The sequence below is a fragment of the Equus quagga genome, chromosome 11, assembly GCF_021613505.1.
Source record: "Equus quagga isolate Etosha38 chromosome 11, UCLA_HA_Equagga_1.0, whole genome shotgun sequence".
NCBI classification, from domain to species: Eukaryota; Metazoa; Chordata; class Mammalia; order Perissodactyla; family Equidae; genus Equus; species Equus quagga.
Genome location: NC_060277.1, coordinates 110773883 through 110796714, shown reverse-complemented (window position 1 = coordinate 110796714; position 22832 = coordinate 110773883). Strand labels below are relative to the sequence as shown.

General features: G+C 43.7%; 1 protein-coding gene across 2 annotated transcripts in view; it reads left to right on the top strand.

The window, feature by feature from the left end:
• UBE2O (ubiquitin conjugating enzyme E2 O) overlaps window positions 1-22832 on the top strand; it is a 65101-nt gene that overhangs the window by 16816 nt on the left and 25453 nt on the right. Inside the window, exon 1 of one of the 2 annotated variants that reach the window (XM_046677893.1) lies at window positions 21033-21074. The exons of the other annotated variant lie outside the window; for it this stretch is intronic. The gene's annotated coding sequence lies outside the window, so the exon portion shown is untranslated. Of the gene's footprint in view, window positions 1-21032; window positions 21075-22832 lie in introns of those variants that run through there. 2 annotated transcript variants of the gene reach the window in all.

Sequence of the window (22832 nt, the reverse complement as noted above, 5' to 3'; positions counted from 1 at the left end):
TGAAAGCAAAGAACACCAATAACAAAGACTTCTTTGCCACTTTCACTTTGCTTCGGCTTTAGGGTCTCGATTCCTAGGCTTCTGCTTGACTAGCATTGGACTTCAGGCTCAGGTGGTGCTCAGTTCTTGCACCTTGGCTGTCACTTTACTCTCCCTTGCACAGGTACACCACTGTCACCACGTCACAGAGATAGACTCAGCCCTTCAGGATCATTTCTGCGGTTGATCAGCTCATCCCGTGTACTCTTGAAGTCTTCATCCTGCTCTTTCTGCTTTCTCTCTGTTGTCCTCTGTTCTTTGGGGTCCTTCCTAGTAAAATTCCTTCCCTTATCAGCAACTTTAGTGCCCACTGCCTTCACTCCTCTCAGATGTGACAGGGTTAATGTTTGTGAAGCACACGCAGACTAAGTACAGACCAATTAGAAAGGCCAACTAGGACTGCTGTTTTTTGGGAACATGGCTTTGGTCCTGTCTACAGTGTTCATAATAAGTTGAATGCTCATAGGTGGAGGTGTTGCTGTGTTGTAACGTTTTCTTCCTGTTTCAAAAAAGATTTTTGACAGCGTGATTTTTAATGAACACACGTAATTCCATCAGGTGGACTAACCTGACTTTCTTGAACCAGTCTCCTCTTTTGACCAGAAAAATTGTTTCCAGGTTATCACAGTTTTAAATAATGGGACTAACATCTTTTTTTTTTTAACTTTTTTATTGTGGTCTAAATAGTTTATAACATTGTGAAATTTCAGTTATACATTAATGTTTGTCAAACACCAGGTAAATGTGCCCCTGCACCCCCTGTGCCCACTCTCCCCCCCTTCCCTTCCCCCTGGTGACCACTAAATTGTTCTCTTTGTCCATAAGTTTGTTTATATTTCACATATCAGTGAAATTATACAGTGTTTGTCTTTCTCTGTCTGGCTTCCTTTGCTTAACATGATGCCCTCAAGGTCCATCCATGTGGTTGCGAATGGGACACTTATATCTTCTTTATAGCTGAGTAGTATTCCATTGTATATATACAGCACATCTTCTTTATCCAATCATCAGTCGCTGGGCACCTGGGGTGTTTCCACATCTTGGCTGTTGTGAATAATGCTGCAATGAACATAGGGGTGCACAAGTCTCTTTGTATTGTTGATTTCAAGTTCTTTGGATAAATACCCAGTAGTGGGATAGCTGGGTCATATGGTAATTCTGTTTTTAATTTTTTGAGAAATCTCCATACTGTTTTCCAAAGTGGCTGCACCAGTTTGCATTCCCACCGGCAGTGGATGAGGGTTCCCTTTTCTCCACAACCTCTCCACCGTTTCTTATTTTTTGTCTTGGTGATTATAGCCATTCTAACGGGTGTAAGATGATATCTAGTGTACTTTTGATTTGCATCTCCCTGATGATTAGTGACGCTGAGCATCTTTTCGTGTACATATTGACCATCTGTATATCTTCTTTGGAAAATGTCTATTCATATTCTCTGCCCACTTTTTGATCGGGCTGTTTATTTTTTTGTAGTTCAGTTCTGTGAGCTCTTTATATATTTTTGAGATTAACCCCTTATTGGACATATGATTTGCAAATATTTTCTCCCAGTTGGTGGGTTGTTTTTTCATTTTGATCTTGGTTTCCTTTGCCTTCCAGAAGCTCTTTAGTCTGTTGAAGTCTCACTTGTTTATTTTTTCTTTTGTTTCCCTTGTCTGAGTGGACATTGTATTTGTAAAGATCCTTTTAATGCTGATGTCAGAGAGTACTGCCTGTATTTTCTTCCAGAAGTTTTATAGTTTCAGGTCTTACCTTCAAGTCTTTGATCCATTTTGAGTTTATTTTTGTTTATGGAGAAAGATGATTTACTTTCATTCTTTTACATGTGGCTGTCCAGTTTTTCCAGCACCATTTATTGAAGTGGCTTTCCTTTCTCCATTTTATGTTCTTGGCTCCTTTGTTGAAGATTAGCTGCCCGTAGATGTGTGGTTTTATTTCTGAGCTTTCAATTCTGCTCCATTGGTCTGTGTGCCTGTTTTTGTACTAGTACCATGCCGTTTTGATTACTATAGCATTGTAATAGGGGTTGCGATGCCACCAGCTCTGTTTTTGTTTGGCAGGATTGCTTTGGCTATTTGGGGTCTTTTGTTGCCCCATATGAATTTTAAGATTCTTTATTCTATTTCTGTGGAGAATATCATTGGGATTCTGATTGGGATTTCATTGAATCTGTAGATTGCTTTAGGTAGTACGGACATTTTAACTATGTTTATTCTTCCGATCCATGTACATGGAATATCTTTCCATCTCTTCATGTCATTGGTTTCTTTCAGTAATGTCTTACAGTTTTTCTTGTATAGATCTTTCACCTCCTTGGTTAAATTTATTCCTAGATATTTTATTCTTTGTGTTGCAATTGTAAATGGGGTTGTATTCTTGAGTTCTTGTTCTGTCAGTTCGTTATTAGAGTATAGAAATGCCACTGATTTTTGTCCATTGACTTTGTATCTTGCAACTTTGTTGTAGTTGTTGATTGTTTCTAATAGTTTTCCAATGGATTCTTTCGGATTTTCTATATATAAAATTATATCATCTGCAAAGAGCGAGAGTTTCACTTCTTTAGTGCCTATTTGGATTCCTTTTATTTCCTTTTCCTGCCTAACTTCTCTGGCCAAAACCTCTAGTGCTATATTGAATAAGAGTGGAGTGGGCACCCTTGTCTTGTTCCTGTTCTCAGTGGGATCTCTTTCAGTTTTTCCCTATTGAGTATGATGTTGGCAGGGGGTTTGTCATATATGGCCTTTATTAAGTTGAGGTATTTTCCTTCCATACCCATTTTATTAAGAGTTTTTATCATGAAGGGATGTTGGATCTTGCCAAATGCTTTCTCTATATCTATGGAGATGCTCATGTGGTTTTTGTTCCTCCTTTTGTTAATATGGTGTATCACATGACTGATTTGCAGATGTTGAACCATCCCTGTGTCCCTGGTATGAATCCCACTTGATCATGGTGTATGATCTTTTTAATGTATTGCTGTATTTGGTTTGCCAATATTTTGTTGAGGGTTTTTGCATCTATGTTCATCAGCGATATTGGCTTATAATTTTCCTTCTTTGTGTTGTCCTTGTCTGGTTTTGGGATCAAGGTGATATTGACCTTGTAGAATGTGTTAGGAATATTTCTGTCTTCCTCAATTTTATGGAATAGTTTGAGAAGAATAGGTAATAAATTGTCTTTGAATGTTTGGTAGAATTCTCCAGAGAAGCCGTCTGGTCCTGGACTTTTATTTTGGGGGAGGTTTTTGATTACTGTTTCAATCTCTACTTGTGATTGGTCTATTCAGATTCTCTGTTTCTTCTTGATTCAGTTTTGGGAGGTTGTAAGAGTCTAAGAATTTATCCATTTATTTTAGGTTATCTGGTTTGTTGGCATGTAGTTTTTCATAATACTCTTGTAATCTTTTGTATTTCTGTGGTATTATAATTTCTCCTCTTTCATTCTAATTTTATTTATTTGAGCCTTCTCTCTTTTTTTCTTAGTGAGTCTGGCTAAGAGTTTGTCAATTTTGTTTATCCTCTCGAAGAACCAGCTCCCTGTTTCATTGATCCTTTTTACAGTCTTTTTTGTTTCTATTTCATTTATTTCTGCTCTAATTTTTATTGTTTCCTTCCTTCTGCTGAGTTTGAGCTTTGTTCTTATTTTTCTAATTCTGTCAGGTGTAGTTTAAGATCGTTTATTTGAGCTTTTTCTTGTTAATGTGGGCCTGTATTGCTATAAATTTCCCTCTTATGACCACTTTTGCTGCATCCCATAAGAGTTGGTATAGTGTGTTTTGATTCTCATTTGTCTCCAAATATTTTTTGATTTCTCCCTTTATTTCTTCGACAACCCATTGGTTATTCAGTATCATGTTGTTGAGTCTCCACATTTTTGTTTCTTTCCCAGCTTTTTTCTTGTAGTTGATTTTTAGTTTCATGGTATTATGGTCAGAAAAGATAGTAGGTATGATTTAAATCTTCTTAAATTTATTGAGGTTTGCCTTGTTTCTCTATATATGGTCTGTCCTTGAGACTGTTCCATGTGTGCTTGAGAAGAATGTATGTTCTGCTGTTTGGGGATGGGGTGCTCTCTATGTCTGTTAAGTTCATCTGGTCTAGTTTTTCGTTTAAGTCCACTATCTCCTTGTTGACTTTTTGTCGGGGTGATCTATCCATTGATAAGTGGGGTGTTGAGGTCCCCTACTCTTCCTGTGTTGTTGTTGATATCTCCTTTTAGATTTATTAATAGTTGCTTTATCTACTTTGGTGCTCCTGTACTGGGACTTATAACACTTATAAGTGTTCTGTCTTCTTGGTGGAGTCTCCCTTTTATCATCATATATACTGCCCCTCTGTGTCTCTCTTTACCAGTTTTATCTTGAAGTCTACTTTGTCTGATATAAGTGTGGCAACACCTGCTTTCTTTTGTTTGCCATTAGCTTGGAGTATTGTCTTCCATCCATTCACTCTGAGCCTGTGTTTATCTCTAGAGTTGAGATGTGTTTCCTGGAGGCAGCATATTGTTGGGTCTTGTTCTTTAATCTGTCTTGCCACTCTGTGTCTTTTGATTGGAGAGTTCAATCCATTTACATTTAGAGTGATTACTGATATGTGAGGGCTTAATACTGCCATCTTATCGCACATTTCCTGGTTCTTCTGCATTTTCTTTGTTTCTTGTCCCATGTATTTCAGACTACCAATTTGATTAGGTAGTTTTCTCTGTTGGTTTTCTTCTCTTTGTTTATCATAAATGTCTCTGTTCTAATTATTTGTTTAATGGTTACCCTTAGGTTTGTATAAAAAATCTCATAGTTGAGAGAGTCCATTTTCTGCTTGCCTCTTATTTTCTTAGACTATACTGATTCCATCCCATTCCTCTTCCCCTTCTAAGTTATTTTTGTCATATCTTTTCCCATCTTGTGTTGTGAGGTTGTGGTTAAAATGATGAGATCATTTTTGTTTTGATGTTTTCCTTTTCTTTATGTTTGATGTTAAAGTTAAGTGTTTACTAACCTGATCTGATAGAGAGCTGCAGTTTTCTGATTGTTGCCTACCTATTCATCTGCTTGCTCAGGGCTTTGTGGCCCCTTTCCTATTTTTTTCCCACATATGAGGGCCTTCTTGAGGATTTCTTGTAGGGAGTTCTTGTGGCAGTGAACTCCCTTAGCTTTTGTTTATCTGGGAAAGTTTTTATTTCTCCATCATATCTGAAGGAGATTTTCGCTGGATAGAGTATTCTTGGCTGAAAGTTTTTGTCTTTCAGGATTTTGAATATATCATTCCACTCTCTCCTAGCCTGTGAGGTTACTGCTGAGAAATCCGCTGAAGGCCTGATAGGCCTGCCTTGCTGCCCTTAGTATATTTTCTTTATCCTTTACTTTTGCCAGCTTCACTACTATATGCCTTGGAGTGGGTCTTTTTACAGTGATAAAGTTAGGAGATCTGGAGGCCTCTTCACATGGCTTTCCAGCTCCCTCCCCGGGTTTGGGAGGTCCTCAGCTATTATTTCTTTGAACAAGCTTTCTGCTCCATTCTCCTTCTCTTCCCCCTCTGGAATACCTGTAATCCTTATGTTGTATTTCCTAATTGAGTCAGACATTTCTCTAAGAGTTTCTTCATTTCTTTTTAGTCTTAGTTCTCTCTTCTCCCTCTGAAGCATTTCTATAAAACTAGCCTCTAACTGGCTGATTCTCTCCTCCATATTGTCAGCTCTATTGTTTAGGGAATCCAGATTTTGCTTTATTTCATCCATTGTGGTTTTCATCTCCAACAGTTCCGATTGGTTTTTCTTTATGGTTTCAATCTCCTTTGTGAAGAAGCTCCTGAATTTGTTAATTTGTCTTTCTGTGTTTTCTTGTAACTTGTTGAGTTTTTTTATGATAGCTGTTTTGAATTCTTTGTTCTTTCGGTTATGGATTTCTGTGCCTTCAGGGTTGGTTTCTAGGTACTTGTCACTTTCCTTCTGGTCTGGAGCTTTAATATACCTGCTCATACTACTTGATGGAGTAGATTTTTGCTTCCTCATGGTGCTCTTATCTGTTCGCAGCTGCCACATACCACCACAGGATGGGGATCAAGCACTGCGTATTCTGGGCCTGGCATGAGCAGGGGCTCCCCAGCTCTAGCCACTGACTGCTTTTCTCTCTGAGTGACTGATCAGTGGCAGTTCTGGAGCACTGGGCAGGGGTGCTTCTTCCCCAGTGCTTCCCCCAGCCCCTGCTTTTGTCTCTACAGAGCTCTGGGCGATTGCAGGACTGTGCACTTTCCCTTTCCCAGCCGCTACTGCCAATCTCTCCATACCGTGCACCAGACGATTCTGAGGCTGGAGTACTGGGCAGGGGTGGGTCATCTCTCTCACCTGCGCACTTTCCCCTCCATGCTGCCACACTCTCTAGGCCATGCTCTGGACGATTCTGGGGCTGGAGTACCAGGTGGGGGCAGGGCACCCCTCTCACGTGCATACTTTCCACTCAGCAGCTGCCACACTCTTCCACACCGTGCTCTGGACAACTCTGGGGCTGCGCACTTTCCCTGCCACCACTGCTGCTGCACTCTCTGCACCTTGCTCAGGGCGATCCTGGGGCTGGAGTGCCGGGCAGGGACAGGGCACCTCCCTCACCTATGTGCTTTCCCCACCACCACTGCTGCTCTCTCCGCCCTGTGCTGCAGATGGCTCTGGGGCTGGGGTGACGAGTGGGGATGGGGAACCTCTCCTCACCTGTGCTCTTTCCCTGCTGTCACTACCATACTCACTGCACTGTGCTCTGGACAATTCTGGGGCTGGAGTGCCGGGCAGGGATGGGACGCCCTTTTCACCTGCGCGCTTCCCACTGCTGCGGCCCGTCTCTCTCCACAGAGCTCCTGTGAATCAGCTTTCACTTCCTCTGGAGGATCCAGCCCCACCACTACCTTCAGGTGTGTGGCTGCCTGGGTCTCCCAGACGTCTTTTATGACGTGTATGTGTCCTCTGTTGATGTATGAATGTCCTTTTGGTTGTATCTTAGAGGGGACAGTCCAAGGGAAGAGCTCACTGCGCTGTGATGCTGACGTCACTCTGGGACTAACATCTTATACTTTTTTTTTCTGTCTTTGTTTACATCTTTAAGTTTCTTAGGAAAATTCATAAATGGAATTACTGGGTCAAGGGATATGAATACATTTTTAAGACTTTTGATTCATTTTACCAAACTGCCATCCCCAAAAAGTGGTACCCATTTACGCTTCCATCTCAGAATGCCTATTTTCCCTGCATTCTGGTGGGATTTTTTTGTGTGTGTGACTTATCCAGGAGTCCCCAGCTAGTTGGCAGCATCTATAGGACTAGAACTCAGATCAGCTGACTGGGCTTTTTTCTGACTGTACTCTGCTGTCACCAGGAAATAAGCCCTTCTTGTGCCAGGAGGTGTCCCTGAACTCTACAGGACAGGCAGGCCTGTCTGTTGTGCCTTCAGCTCAAGGCATGCATTCCCTGAGCAGAAGGCTGGACTAGGGGCCATTAAGTAAGCCAGGGGAGGCAGGAGGTGGCTCAGACATGGGGCTTAGAGTTGGCATGTAGACCTGCAGTTGCTCAGTGTCCACACTAGACAAGTAGACAGAATCGTGTATGGTTGTTTGAACTGAATGAGATTGCCTTTGAGCAGCACTCAGCATATCACTGACCGATAGTTACCACTAATTGGGGAGTAATTTAGCTCTGCTCCAGTCTCCCATCATGTTTGGAAGCCCACATAGTAAATATGATTGCAGATCTAAGGGGCAATATTGCTAATTAGCTTGTCTGCCCCATAGACTTAATCTCTGTGTGCGTACTTACCTATGTATATTTAATATTATATGCAGATGGCACCACATTCAAAAGGTTTAAAAGAGTATGTAGTGAGATGTTTGTCTCCTTCCTATCATTTCCACCTCCCAGAGACTGCTATTATCAACAGATATAATCTATTATATTCTGTACATGTTCTAACATGTGTATTGGGGTGTGTGGTGTATATATATATTTTTTCACATAAATAGCTTCCTGTACAACTGTTCTGCACTTGCCGGGTCACAGCTTTGGATTCAGGCAAACCTGGCTGGGAATCTACCTTCCTCTTTATTAGCTTTGTTGCACTAAGCAACTGACTTAGTGTGTCCTGCCCCTGAGTGCCATCCCTGTGTATCACTTCCATTCTTTCTCCTCCCTGAAGTATTGCCCTTCATCCCAGACTGTTGAGCTGGATTCAGTTTGGGGCGCTTCAGGGGCAGACCAGCCCTGCTGTCAGGGATAGCAGAGGTCAGTGGTTATTACTCTGTGGTGCCTGCTCCCAAGCCCCTGCATTAGGGGAGGGTTTTCTCAGTAGCCAGAGGATGCCACTGATGGGAGTAGAGGGACTTACCAAGATATTTGAATCAAAAGACCATTGTGGGGTGCAGGGTACAGCTTTTTTAAAAAAGCTTAAGTGAAAAAGCATTCCCAGAAACATCCTAAGGGCCTTTCAGCTCCACCTTTGGCATTTTGTCCCAGTTGGAATTTCTCACTGGATGGGAGGGTTCAGGCCAGGGCTGCCCCTGGAATTCCCTGCAGGAGCAAAAGCTGAACTCTAAAAGGACCCCTCCACAACCCCAGTGCAGACTGGCTGTGTGACATGGGCTCTGTTTCCTTTCCCCAGGGTGAGGCGTTATCCGAATCAATGCTCAGAATCCCCGTCTTTTTCCTGTGGCTCCATTGAGACATTTCTCAGATGACACAGCTCGTAGTGGGACTGTGGCTATGTCCTTTACAGTGCTTCCCGAGGTAGGAGTTTATTTCCTACATGTTGGGGCTTCCTTCCTCTCTGTTTCTCCCATAGACCCTCACACATCAAGCTTTCCTCTTCTGTGCTTGTAACATAAAAGTATGGGGGAGTTTTCAGTTATAGAGTGCTCAGTGTAGGTGGGATCTTCAACTGAGCCCCTGAGATGGTTGATATCAGCTGTATACTAGGTTTTAGGGTGTGTGTAGGCCCATGATACTGAGACTGGAAGGGTTGATTTGGTTTGATCCCTTATCTTACAGTCAAGGACCTAAGGCCCCGAGAGGCTAAGTGGTTGAGTTTGAGGTTGATGGAAGCCACAAATGGATGAAGACGCTAAGACTTAAGGAAAGAAAAGTCCACAGGAGGACACCCGTCTGATTTCTCAGAGTATAGGTAGAGGGTGTCAATAGTGCTGATTTTAGTTCCCTGGTGATTTAGTTGTAGTTGAGACAGATTTTGGTATTTGATCTTAAAAATAAAATCTACAGTACAGAGGATTTAGAGGATTTACGTGATGACTCAGGAGACAGCCAAGAAAATTTCCTCCTCAAGACCCTAGAGCCAGTCAGAGTCACTAGTTGCAGCCTAACCTAGCTTGCCTTTTTTTAAAAAAAATAAGTTTTATTGAGATATAATTCACATACCATAAAATTCACCCATTAAAAGTGTATAATTCAGATGGTTTTTAGCATATTCAAAGATTTACACACTCATCACTTATCTAAATTTACAACAGTTTCATCATCCCAGAGAGAAACCCTGTATGGTAAGCATTAGCAGTCACACTGCATTCCACTCCTCTCAGCCCCTGCTAACCACTGTCTCTATGGGTTTACCTATTTTGCACATTTCATATAAATGGAAACATCTAATATGTGGCCTTTTGTGACTGGCTTCCTTCACTGAGCGTATTTTCAAGTTTCCTTCATGTTGTAGCACATGAGTACTCATTCCTGTTGATGGCCATGTCACGTTCTGTTGTAGGATATGCCACATTTTGTTTATCCATTTGTCAGTTGATGGACACTTGAGTTGTTTCCACTTTTTGACTATTTTGAATAATGCTGCTGTGAACATTCATGTACAAGTTTCTCTGTGGACATATATTTTCAGTTCTCTTGGGTATTATACCCAGGAGTAGAATTTCTAGGTCATATGGTAACTCTGTGTTTAACCTTTTGAGCGACTGCCAAACTGTTTCCCAGAGTGGCTGCACCATTTTACATTCCCACCAGCAGTGTGTGAGAGTTCCTCTTTCTCCACATCCTCACCAGCACTTGGCACTGTCAGTCTTTTGGTCATAGCCATCCTAGAGGGTCTGAAGTGATTTTGCATTTTGTTAATTACTGACGGAGTTGAGTGTCTTTTCACGTGCTTCTGAGTCATTTGTATACGGTCATGTGTTGACTAACGATGGGAATATGTACTGAGAACTGCATTAGGCGTTTCATCATATCACTTAGGCTCTATGATACTCATCTCATGGGACTACTGTCATATATGTGGTCCTTCGTTGACTGAAACGTCGTTATTTGGTGCATGACTTTATCTCCTTTGAAAAAATGTCTATTCAGATAAATCCTTTGCCCATTTTTTTAATTGGATTATTTGTTGAGTTGCCTGCTAGACCCTGCATTTGGGTCTTCTCTCTGTCCTTTAGAGTCTGGCAGGTGGGCCACCTCTTGTGGAAGGTGCCCTAGCTGTCTCATTGGGGTCTGTGCCAGGTGTCTTGCCTTTCATTGGCGTTTAACCTCCTTTCCTATTTAAGCATGCTCTAGGGGATTTGAGACCCTTATAAACTAAAAGGGCTTTAAGATCTAAATCTTTCTAGGAACAAAATTCTAGTTGTTTTACATCTGGAGCTCCACAGTTATCCTGGAATAAGAAAGCGTTGCTAATTAGGGCTCCTTGGGCAGTAGGGCAAGCTTTCAAATACCAGTCACATGAACTATGCATAGTACGCCAGTGACACTTGAAGTTTTTCAAAGGCAGAGACTGTACCATCTATTTTTTTTTGCTTTCTTGTATGGATTATAATATTTCTTACATAGTAGGTGATGAAAAGCTTTTTCCTTGATATAAATGTACTTTGATAACAATCATTTCTGTAGCTGTTTGGTAAGTTGAAGACATGGTTATGCTGAGATGTGTGAGAGGATGCCTTGTGTGTGACAGTGCCTGGTAATAGAGGCCCTGAGCTGTCGGAGTGTCTTGGCCACTGTTGCTTCACAGATCCTCCATCCTTAAGCAGGGAGGCTGTCTGCTGAGGGGCACATGGGCTGCTATTTATGTTTTGTGACTTTCTCAGTGATTGTTTTTAGTTTAGCATTTAAGAATCTAATTTAATTCTCTAAGTGTGTGAAGTGTTGATTACCCACGCCTGCCACCTAACATTGACAGTATCTTCCACCCAGAGCCCAGCTTTGTCCTGGATCAGTTCTGACTGTCATGGTTGAATCACAGGAGTCTATGGAATTTAAAATTTCTTTGACATTTGAAACAAAAGGCTATTTGTCGGAGCAGATAGGTGGCCCTTCCAGATGACTGAGGAGTTTCTAATGGAGTTGTACTTTCTTTTCCCTTTCCACCATTTCAAGTCTTAGAATAGCATTGCTGGAAGAACCCTTCAAAGATGAACGAGTCTCTAAACTAAGTAGGTGAATGTCAAAACAGAATTTCTGACTTTTGAATTTGTGATTTCTTGTTTTTGTTGACTTATTATCATATCTCCATCTGCAGATATGTCCCATGGTTGTATGTAAGTACTTTGCAAAATTAAGGTTAAAGATCTCTGGTTGACATACTTTAGGTAAACATGGTAGATTGGACATGTTCATTTATTTCCACTTCCTCCAGAAACAAAATGACAGTAAGAGAATTTTTAAAAGGTATAACCTCATGAGAACAAAGAATGGGAGAGAAGACAAGAGACAAAAGGTTTCAGGGTTTGGAAGATGGAAGGGGAGTGAAGACTGAGCAGAGGAAGCTGAAATTTTGGTGCCTGCAGAGAGACCGAGGAGAAGCACTGTAGAAAGCCAGGATTTGGAGACACCAGTGTTGCGCAAGACAGGAGTGAGGTTTGGGCATAAAGGCAGAGGAATTAGTTGAGAGTCTGGGTAGGGAGAAATTAGACTCCCCAAGTTACCTCCCTACTTGTACAAACCAGAGAATATTCATCCTCTCTGCCTGCAAGAGAGGCCAGAGGTTTGTGCTCTGGAGAAATCGAACCAGAGAGACTCTGGATGGAGTACCTCAGGCATAGCAAAGGGCAGCAAAACACCACCCTGAAAGAGGGATTCACGAAAGCCTGTACACTTGAAGGGGCAATCCTGGCTGTGCCCCCTGCCTGCTCCCAGAGTGCTGAGACCGGGCCTGAGGCGTGCGGGTTGGAGAATTCCTCTCCGGAAAAAATGAACAGAGACAGACCTGCAGTTGCTGGCGTTTGGCAGTCCTTCAAAGCAAAAGCTAGATTCTACTCCAGCTAGTGTGATCCATAGTAGTCCAAGCCTTGCTTGTGTTTACAAAGCTTCCATCATCTTTTTATTGCCTCAGCTTTTTTTTTTTTACTTTTTATTTTGAAATAATTATAGATTCACAGGAAGTTGCCAGCATAGTACCTAGAGGTCTCCTACACCCTTCATCCAGTTTCCCCCAATGGTGACATCTTACATAACCACAGACAACCACAGAAATTGATGTTGGCACACGATATGTGTATACAGTTTATGCCATTTTATCACATGTGTAGTTTCATGTAACCACCACAGCAATCAAAATAAAGGACTGTTCCATCACCACAAAGATCTCTTGATGACTCATTTTTAAATAGGAATGGACAGCCAAAGATCACTGAACATTTTCAGAAAGCTCCCAACATGAAGGATAGAGGCTAGAACAAGCAAAGAGAAAGAAGCATCAGAGGAAACAGAGTTGGTACTAGAAACAGAAAAAATCCTCAAAGTACACAGTGAATATGCTCAGAGGAATAAGAACCAATATTTTGTTGGTGAAATAAAACAGGATGCTATAAAAATTAGAAAAAGAGTTCTTGAAAATTAAAAACTTAATATTGGGAGTGGGAAGAGTTGACAAAGACTCCCAGGAAATAGAATAAAAACATCTGACTTTAGGAGATCTATGAAGAGTGAAAGGGAAAATGAAGGACAGAAATGTATCAAAGAAATCAGAAATGCTTCCAGGGTTGATGACCACAAGGTTCCTGTATAGTGAATGGAAAAAGTCCTAACTGGTGCATTGTCTAATTCCAGAACACTGGGGATAAAGCTTCCAAAGAGATAAAACAAACAATTAGGAATGAAGATGCATTGGCATTTCGTCATGGAAAGCCAGGAGGCAATGGAGTGGATTTCCAGCCTAACATGGCAGATTGAGCACATGTAGAGCCACTCCTGCTACACTTAGAAATACTATATAAAATATAACAGGAAGATTGTAAATACACAGCTGAGTTTGTAAGAAAGAAAGGGGATAGCATATAACCAAAGTCAAGGAGGGAACTTCAAGCCAGAGCAGAGTAGGCCCACTGATGTCATGGCATTTCTGGGGGCATTTATTGGACCCTAATAATAATAGAAGTTTGGCTTTTAAGGAGCATGTAAAGTATAGGATTGAAATAGAAATTCCCTCAAAGGGCTATTCCCTGGTAAAAGGGATAAAAGAGATGGAGAAAATGCACCCCTTGGGGCCAGAGAAATGGCCAGGAGGTTTATCATTGCCCCACACTTTGAGATGTAGGGGGAAGTCTCCCATGCGCCACTGAAACATCCAAGTTTGACATCTGTGTTTATAATTCCCAAGTTTCAGGAATCTCCAAGCTAGCACCAGGCTGGTGATACCCCTGGAGCTCCTTGCAGAAGGAAAAGCAGAACTTTTGTAGGATGACCCTTCCACAGTGCTGGCCACTTGATGCACAGATGATGAGCTCATGGTAGGAAATTGCTAAACATGCAGAAATTGTAAGCAAGGGTCAGCTGTCACAACAAACGGGGATTTCTAGCATTTAAAACCTTCAGATTATAGAAGAGATTATAATATAAATGTTTAAAGTGATTGAAAGGCTAAAAGAAAGAACAAATCAGAGAAAAGAAGAAGACACAAATATGTTTAAAGATGGCTATTTTTTTAAAAGAACCAAACAAAGCCTCTAGAATGAAAATTCTAGTCACTGAATTTAAAACCCAGTGGAAATGATAAATAGCAAAATAGATACACCACAAGAGAGAATTATATGAACTCTGAAATAGACCTAAGAAGTTAAGTAGAATTCAGCACAGAGAGATAAGAGATGGCATATAAGGAAGAGAAGTAATGAGCACAGAGGATATGATGAGAGGGCCCAACCTAATGGGAGTTCCCAAAGGGAAGAATAGCATCTTAAAAGCAGCTCGAAAGAGACACATTACTCCCAAGGTTCAAGAGTGAAACTCAGCAAATGTCTAAGTAGTAACAGTGGAGGCCAGACCACAGTGGAATAGTCTTCAGCGTGCTAAGGAAAATAAGTTGTTGGCTTAGTTTTCAGTAACCAGCTTATTGTTCAATAGAACAAAACAAAGGCATTTTCACAGGAAGAAAGAACTGAATTTATTCATGAGCAGACCTTCACTGTACTTCAGGAAGAAGGAAACTAAACCCAGGAGAAAGGAGAGAGACGAAAAGGGATGGTGTACAAAGACATTGGAAATGGGCGAGTAGATCTAAATAAGCACTAATTTATAAAACAGTGATCATTACCGTTTGAGGAGATTAAACTACAATCCTGACAGTAAATGGAAATGAGAACGGGGCTGACTTGAATGAACACGTTCTATGATCTTTGAACTGTTTGGGGACAGCAGGAGCGATATTGATTTGCTTTAGACTCTGAGTCAAGTAGACATATTAAAATGTTAGGGGCAACCACTAAAAGAATAGAAATAGGAATAAGAGCTTTCAAACCAATAGAGTGAAAATATTCAGAATTAGGAAAATTAGGTCATTGCTCTAGAAAAAAGAGAGCAAAGAAAAAGTATGGTAGATAAAAACCCTAAAGGTGATAGAAATAAACCCGCCTGGATCACAATGAATATAAACAGAGTAAACACGCCAGTTGTGGCGGAGGTCCTCAGGTTGGAAGACCGTAGAGCATCAACATTCCGAGGGAATTCCACATCCAGCCAAATTACCTGTCAGGTAGGTCTTTTCAGTCATGCGAGGACTGAAAAAAAATGTGCCTGCTGTGGACCCTTTCTCAGGAAGCTGGCGGGAGGCGTGCTTCACCAAAACAAGGGAGTTTTCTGGGATTCAGGAAATGAGATTCCACATAGGCAAGTGGCAAAGAAAATCCATGTTGGAGAGGCAAGGTGTAATTGTGCAGGAGGGAGAGCTCCAAAACAGAGAGACCAAGCTTAGAAAGCCCCTAATGGATTATTTGAGCATGTTTGGAAAAGTTATGGATAGGTATTTGACCAAATTATGATTGTCAGGGGGAGAGAACAGAAACAGGAAGTCAATAGATAATGTCTACAATTAATTAAGAATTAGAGGTACAAGTGTATTGTTCATATACATGGGTAAACATTCAAACTGCTAAGAAATTAGAAAGTGGTTGCTTCAAGGGAACACTATTGAGACAGTAAGACAAGACTGCAAATTTACGTAGTATTATGCCTTTTGGTATTCTTTGATTTTTTTTTTGGTAAGAATTTACTGACTTAAACCAACACTGTTCAATAGAAAGATAGTATGAGCCACATACGTAATAGAAGATTTTTTTGATGGCCACATTGAAAAAAGTGAAAAGGAACAGGTGAAATTAATTTTAATATGTTTTATTTGTCAGTATAGATCTAAGATATTTCAACATGTAACAAATATTAAAAATATTACAAGGTAGTTTACATGCTTCCTACTAACTCTTTGAAATCCTGTCTGTGTTATAGCACATCTCACTTCAGACTTGCTCACATTTCAAGTGCTCAGTAACCAAACGTGGCTCATGCAGATCTGACCCAGGAGGGACAGAGAAGTGTCTGTTTCCTCGAGGGTCTTCAACAATATGCAGCTATGGGGTCGGCCTGGTGGCGCAGCAGTTAAGTTCGAACATTCCCCTTCTCGGTGGCCCAGGGTTTGCCGGTTTGGATCGCGGGTGCGGACATGGCACCGCTTGTCACGCCATGCTGTGGTAGGCGTCCCACGTATAAAGTAGAGGAAGATGGGCATGGATGTTTGCTCAGGGCCAGTCTCCCTCAGCAAAAAGAGGAGGATTGGTAGCAGTTAGCTCAGGGCTGATCTTCCTAAAAAAAAAAAAAAAACAATATGCAGATCTATGTACTCAAGAAGCCCTTGCTGGAAGGGAATTCCTCCTGCTGGTTTCTTCCTTTTGCCCAACCACCCCTACTTTAATTTAAGGTCTCCACAGACATTTAGAATTGTTCAGCATTCTCATGAAAGTCGTAGACTTGAAGACAGAAATCACAATCCTGGACTTCTCTTTTCTATCCTAGAATTCGTTTCCCTCTTTCTTTGTAGGTCCTGTTCGTTTCTGGCACTACTCTGAATCTTCTCAAATATCTCTGCATTTTCTTAGTGTAATAATCAAAACTGAACTTAATATTGTTGAAGGGCTGACTCATTCAAAGTGGAATAGAAAGACCGCCTCACCTTGCTGAGTAGCACTGCTTTCCATGCAGCTCTCCCTTGTTCTCCGCACAAAGCACCACTGTTGGCCCCCAGAGTATACTGCCCTGTGCACTTCTTTTTCTGCAGTGCACGTGCCTGGCAATGTGTTTCAGAGTCCTGTGCATGCTCCTCAGTAGGCGTTTTAAAACTTGGGCCCCAGAGAGAGTTTGCGATTTGTACAGGTCGAACAACCTCTGTGGGCTACAGCCTGCCTGTTGTGTTTCCTGGGGGCCGTCCTGTGCACAGTGGCTGACTTGTCACTGACAGCTCATAAAATGAGTTTAATTGTCCCAAACCACTCACGTGTGTAAACGGAATGGGCTGTGTCGTCCCTAGTGCCGACCTACAGGACTGGACGTCTTCCCTCTGCTATGCTGATTCCCCCGCTGCTCTGGGTGAATGCCCTTTGTGCCCCCACCTTCTCCCTTGGAGGCTTTGGCCTACATTAGTACAGTCTCAGTTGAAGAAATGTACCTGAATATGTCCCTGCCAGACTCGGTTGCAAGGAGAATTCGGTGCTCCTGGATTAAGGTGGATTTCTGAGACTAGAGCAGAGATGTTTTTCTTATGGTATTCGGGGAGCAGGAGAGGTGGTCACTTGGCACCCTTCTGCAGGTAATGGAAGTTGTAATTCATACCCATATCTGTTCTATATCTGGCAAAATGTGAGGATAGACAGTAGAGAAAGTTTTTCTAACTGCTGGACTTCCTACCCCAAGTCTGTTTCCATGGATCTTCCATCATAATACCAGTCCCCACACTTTGTATTTAGCTCTTAGTTAAATAAAAAGTTTGCTCATCCCTACACAGATGCCTTAGGATAGTGTGTAGGTTGTGTCCATAGCGTCTAGGCAGACAGGAACCTCCTAAGATTTTTTTCAGCTACATTCAGAGCCTCCAGAAGTCATGGCATTTCCCTTGGCTTTGCGAGCATCGAGTTGAATTTGCAGTGTTAAGAGTAAAGGTTGAAGTGTTAATATTTTAAACTCTGTTTCTTAAACTGTAATTTTACCTGAATTCCTGGAATTCAACCTTCAGATTTCAAGCAATGGAAAGCCGTGAAGTTTTTGGGATTTTTTTTGTTCGTTTGTTTTTTAGGAAGATGAGCCCTGAGCTAACATCCGTGCCCGTCTTCGTCTACTTTATATGTGGGACGCCTGCCACAGCATGGCTTCCCAAGCGGTGCCATGTCCATGCCCGGGATCCGAACCAGTGAACCCTGGGCTGCTGGAGCGGAACATGTGAACTTAATAGCTGTGCCACCAGGCCGGCCCCTGTTTTTTTTTAAGGGTGCTAACGTTTGTGTTTTAAAACTATTGATAATCCCCCCCCACCCTTTTTTTTCATTACCCAATTTTTTATATAACTCTTCTGAGAGTCAAGAAAGGTCTATGTAGTCAGTGGGTTTCTTCATCCCCTGCCCCGAACATGCCCCCATGAGTCTCCTTTTCTTTGCCTTTCTTCCCACCCCTTCCGAAAAAGACCCAGTTTCATAAAAGCCGCCATTGTGTAAACCTAGTCTTTTTTTTTTTAAGATTTTATTTTTTCCTTTTTCTCCCCAAAGCGCCCCTGGTACATGGTTGTATATTTTTAGTTGTGGGTCCTTCTAGTTGTGGCATGTGGGACGCTGCCTCAGCATGGCTTGATGAGCGGTGCCATGTCTGCGCCCAGGATCCGAACCGGTGAAACCCTGGGCCGCCGAAGCAGAGCGTGCGAACTTAACCACTTGGCCACGGGGCCGGGCCCTAAACCTAGTCCTAAAGCTCTGTGTTAAAGCTCACAGTGAAGGAGGTACATCAGGGTGACAACAAGCAAGGAAGGGCAGGCATCTCCCTGTTCTCTAACCTGCCGATTGTTCTCAATCCTACTCTCCAAGGCCCTGGAAAAGGCACCGACCTGTAGGCCCTGAGCACCACCATGCACAATCCCTGTGCCTGTGGACACCCATCAGAACTGTCGTGTTAGACCAAGAGGCTGCTGGTGGTGGGTTTGGGAGCTGAGCCATTGGGCCAGGATAATGACCATAGTATGCAAATACTTGTGTGCCTACCATGTGCAAGCACTGTGCCAGCCACCAGGGATAAAGAGGTGTGATGGGACCCCTGCCCTTGAGCAGCTGGTGGACTGGTTAGGGGGCAGCTCGTTATATATATAAAGAGGTAGCTGCCAACAGAGGGTCTTTTGCTGGAGACTGGCTGCTCACAGACATTTTAGGCTAAAGCACTGTTGCAGGTGGGAGCAGAAGCAGACACTCTTCGGTGCTGCCTGCTACCAAGAGAAGGCGGCAGAGGTCACTTGCATGATAGACTCCAGGCTTGCTGTTTGGAAAACCCAACCCTAGAGGTAGCGGGGTTTCTGAACTGAGATCCTCAGTGTGGAGGTGCCTGTGTTCTGGTTCTTTCATAGACACTATGCTGTAGGCTGCCTCTGTGGGTGTACCTCTCAGGCCTGGATCCTCCAGCTCTAACTCGGCAGTTTCCCACCTGACCCTGTTTTTAATGTCTTAAAAAGAGGCCCTTCCTCTGCCGCCATCCCTTTCACCCACCCCCTCCTTTTTTGCTCCTTTCAGTCATAATTCCTGAGGGGGCTGCCTCCCTCCAGTGTTTTCCCAGAGCCCTCCAGTGAGGCTTCTGCCTACACCACCCCCAGGGACCTCTGAGCCCAGCTCGCCGTGTCCCTGGATCTCTTAGCAGCATGGACATTGCTGACCACTCTTTTCCTGAGACTTGTTCCCATTTCCATGGCTCTTCGAGCATCTCTCTGGCAACTCCTCGGTGCACCCTTTCAGCCAGTGTGTATTTGACCGCCTTCTGTGTCCAAGGAACTGTGCTGAGGCTGTGGTGAGCAGTGCCTGCCATCGTGGGGTTCATGTTCTAGTGGGGCAGACAGTAGCAGATGCAGGGAATGGCAAGTGCTGTGAGAAAAGTAAAATGGGGAAGGGGGATAGAGAATGAGGAGGAGTAATAATTCTGGATGGGGTGGTCAGAGAAGGCCTTTCTGAGGAGATGACATCTGAGCAAAGACTTGAGTGTACCTGTCTGCTGCAAATGTAAAAGCTATGACTATTCCCGTGGCAGCTCACACTCCCCTTAGGCTGGAGCTCAGCAGTCTGTATTGGCTTATGAACTACCTGCCCTCCACCCGCTCTTGGCTCTATGCGGCTGAGTCGCTCGTGTTTCCCGATGTTTCATTAGCAGTGGGCACAGCATCTGGCCTCCTAGTAGGTATTTAGTTTGTTGAATGAGTGAATGAATGGATGGATGGTCTACAGTCCAATCAAGTGAGCTATGATAAATGTCAAAGGAAGCAACCCATTGGGAGCCCAGATGTCTCTACAGGGCAGGCTCTGTCCCTGCCAAGCCCCTGATAGAGGAGAGAAAGGATTGGAGCTCAGGCCTGAGAAATGCCAGGTTAACGTTAGATGCCTTCTGTCACATCCTCTCCCTCTGTAGTTCATTTAACAGCTTCTGTGCATTATCTGCTGTTTCAGGACAGTTCAAACTACTGATGAAGAAGTAAACTCTGAAGTAGTTAGAACAGCATTAAGGAGGTAGGGGAGCATGGAAAGCAAGAGAACTAACATTTTTGATTACTTACCACATGCCACACATGTCCTGGTGCTTCCCATGGCTTATTACACATAGACAGATCTCAAAACCATCGCCACAGGCCTGCCTTCACCCTCATGTGGCATGGTTGGCCCTTAAAGGAAGGACCATAGCAGAGCCCTTGAGACGTCTTCATGTGTCCCCATCATCCACCACTTAGGATTAGTGGTCCTTGAGAACGTCTGGATACAAGCTGCTGGACATAGGAAGGGTTCTTCAGACACAAGTCTGGTGTTACCTTCTGGTTCTTCTTCAGATTTCGGTTCAGCAACCTGTTGGCCAGCTTGTAGGGCCCAGGGATCAAGGGAAATAGAGCCAGCCTGGATAGGAGAGATAAGAAAGCTGAGATGTTTATTCCATAGAAGATGTAATGCAGGGGCCGGCCCTGTGGCTGAGTGGTTAAAGTCGCGCTCTCCACTTCAGTGGCCCGGGGTTTCGCTGCTTCAGATCCTGGCCACAGACATGGCACCACTCTTCAGGCCACACTGAGGCTGCATCCCACATGCCACAACTAGAAGGACCCACAACTAAAATAGATAACTAAGTACTGGGGGGATTTGGGGAGAAAAAGCAGGGGGAGAAAAAAGATTGGCAACAGTTGTTAGCTCAGGTGCCAGTCTTTAAAGAAAAGATGTAAAGCGTACCCGAAAAGTCTCCAGCTCTTCTCAGCTAGGGGTTCTGATGCCCCAGTGCATCCATTGTGCTGCATTAATACATCTCAAGGGTGCTAATTACTACCATCCTTGGGAGAACAGAAAATAGTCACTCAAATCACGTTTTGTGCCCTAGTGGTTAGATAAGGATGACGCTGGTGTTTCAGTCTCTGGAGGGGTTGATAGTGTCAGCCAGAAACTGAGGGTAGACTGTCACTTGGTTTTGCTGTATTTTCTTACAGTTGGGTTCAGCTGTGGGGAACTCGTAGCTGTGATTATTTCCCATTTCCTCTTAGAAGACCCAAGAGCCTGTTGGAGATAAGTCTGCAGTACCAATAGGTATTTCCTCGTCTTCTCTTTTTCCAGTGGGTGGGGGTGAGTCCTTTCTGTTCTCCTAGCCATGCCAGTTATCACAAACTCAGCCCAGAAACGGGCTGCTAAATGTTTGTGCTTAATTTTGTTAGAAATCTTTGCTCTGAAGGCAGGCTGCCTGATCCTGTCCTGACCTAATTCTAGTGACACAGTAGGGGGCTGAGGAAAGGAAGATGTGACTGTCAAGGTTGGCGCTGGGGAGTGACGAGGCTATGTTTGCTGACCCCCAGCAAGGTCACCTTGTCTGTGGAGCTTTCTGTGGCCGTGACATCAACGTGTGGATCTGGCCTGTGTGAAAGGTGTGAGCGGTTTGGGACCATCTGGCTGTCAAGATCATCACTGAGTGATGCAAAACCCCAGCTTGCTTTCTATCCCAGGAGTCTTGTGTCTCTTCCTCCTTAGCTTCCATTGCCTTTACCAAGCTCCTGCTTCCCTGGGAAAAAGAAATGCCTGCAGCACCCACCCCAGTTTGTCTTGGAAAGATGTAGTTTTGGAAGTGAGGAAAGTAGAGAACCAACATTGTTCTGGGTAGTCATTCCGGGGAGGATTGTGAAACCTGCCTGGCCCTCTGGTGTGGATTCCCTTGCCTGCCTGCAGGGTGGCTCGCTGTGTGTCCGAGGAGTGGGACGGGGAACCTGTACGTCTTCTCTGCTCGGAGCTCACAGGTATGATACAAACACAGCTCCATGGGAAGATCAGCCGTCCTGCTCCCCCCTGCACTCCACCCCTACCTCAGTGAGAACTTGGCCCCCGAGGAAAGAATCGACCTTGGATCAGGACTCTGGGGCGTTATTTTTACTGCCTTTTCCTACCATATTTGCATTTTTAAAAATAGCATTGCTGAGTGAATCCCTTTCAGTCTGAGTCTCCTTCGAAAGGTAGGATGCATTTTGCAGGGACTGTGGCTATTGATTAACGGCTGATTCTCAGCATTTGGGAACGTGGACTGAAGGAACTGCAGATGTTCTGGGTGGAGGGAAGACTCGCTGTCACGAGCCACTGCGGGAATGAGACCTCAGCTCTTTGCTGACCGAAGATTACATCATTTTGAAGATTATGTCATTTTTTTCTGTGGGTTTGCAGTGGGGAAGGTGAAGAAAGGGGAGCGGGAGCATCTGTTAGCTGAGGTCCTAGTGGCCATCTTGGAGGATTTGGACCAGGCAGTGTCACGCCCTCCTGCCAGGGCAGTTCTTTCTCAGACTTGGAGTTCTTACATGTGGGAAGAACCGCAGTTTATGTACCAGCTCGTTCCAGTGCAGTAACCCAGCTCTAAAAATCAGGTTTCATGGCCACAGCACGGGCCCAGGAGCTGCCTTCTTGCCTGGAAATCTTTAAGGTGGCAAAGCTGGGTCCCCCAGGTGCCCAAGGATACATGCTGGCAGATTCTGCTTTTTGCCACCTTGGCAGCAGCTGGCATGGGTCAGTCCTGTGGTCAGTGGGGCTGCATGCTGAAAGCTGTCCCAGAGCCTGGGGCTGTGTTCTGGGCGTCTGTCTGGGCGCTAGCCTAGGCCAGGGTCTGGACCACCTGAGCAGAGAGGTCAAAGTTGGGGCCGTGTCGTTTCGAGGGCCTAGTGCCTGTGCGTCATCAGACTCACCCAGGATACGTTAAGAGATATATTTCTGGCTTTACCCAGAGATTCATTCAGTAGGTTTGGGGTAAAAAATTAAGAATCTGTATTTTTTTTTTTTTTTTTTTCCTTTTTCTCCCCAAAGCCCCCCGGTACA